Genomic DNA, 1,068 nt, shown 5'->3' with positions numbered 1-1,068 from the left:
CTCCCTTAGACCAGGGAGCCTGGAAATCAGATCATCTTCTCAGCTAAATTCCAATCCAGTCCTGTGGCCTCATGCAGGAGCATTTTAATCAAAGCAAACCACTGGCTTCCGCCTGGGGGTCCAACACACACTTTGCCAAGTGCAAAATTGGTCTCTTCAAAGTTCACTGCTCACACCGTTTTGGGCTTGTGCTTCAGAGGGCTGGTCTCTGCCTCTCCCAGGAACAGCATCATAGCAATGGAAGCACAAAGACCCAGGCAAGCACTGGTAGTTAGGGCATGGAGATACTGCTGCCAGATGTTCTTGAGCATGCATTACGGCAAAGACTGCATTAGTATGATTGGTGCGTAACTCTACATTGCAGATCATTCCTTCACAGCAAGACCTACACTCTGTATGTTCTGAATCCCGGCTATGGTGGCCCCTGACAAAATGACATTCGTTCCTGGAGGCACACTTTTTAGTGATGGATGTACTTCTTCCATGGCTAGTGAAGTGATGAACTGTCAGACAGTACTGTGTATTTTGCGGACACCATTTATCTTCTGCCCATCGATTGCAGTTATAATTGTCGCCTGCATTTTCACAGGTAAAGTACTTAAAGCTATTTGGGAATGGTGTAGGGTCAAGAGGAGGCCTCACATTATAGAAGTTGATGTTCTTGGCAAATGCCCAATTTTCTAAGAAGATAACAATCTGGACAAGAGCTAGCTAGAGCGTGACAGAGGAGCAGCATGCTGGCCTTGTGTATTGGGCGGTCCAAATCTATATCCAGTGTGCTGAGGCAAGTCTACTGTAATTGATGCCCAGCTCACACCCACTGACAACAAAGGCAGCTTCTAGTCCACAGAGTCACAAGCTTGGGCAACTGTGTTCCTGTCTTCTGCTATGGGAAACAATCACTCCAGCAGTGAGCACAGCACCTGCCTCAATATCTTTTTTACATTTACCTAGAAGCTGCTTTATAAAAGTTGGTGTTCCTATGTTAGGTGCATATATGTTCAGGATGGATATTTCTTGTTGAAGGATGGAACCTTTTATCATTATGTAGTGACCTTCCATATCTTT

The 1,068-nt window shown here is 45.5% G+C and overlaps 1 pseudogene; it reads right to left on the bottom strand.

Annotated features, from left to right (window-relative positions):
* Positions 1–229: 229 nt before the first annotated feature.
* On the bottom strand, positions 230–754 carry LOC103256997 (annotated as a pseudogene).
* Between the last annotated feature and the right edge of the window lie 314 nt (positions 755–1,068).

Source organism: Carlito syrichta, unplaced genomic scaffold (assembly GCF_000164805.1).
Source record: "Carlito syrichta isolate Samal-C Ts95f unplaced genomic scaffold, Tarsius_syrichta-2.0.1 Scaffold300710, whole genome shotgun sequence".
Classification (NCBI taxonomy): domain Eukaryota; kingdom Metazoa; phylum Chordata; class Mammalia; order Primates; family Tarsiidae; genus Carlito; species Carlito syrichta.
The sequence above is the reverse complement of the archived record's forward strand: the minus strand, read 5'-3'. Positions and strand labels throughout refer to the sequence as shown.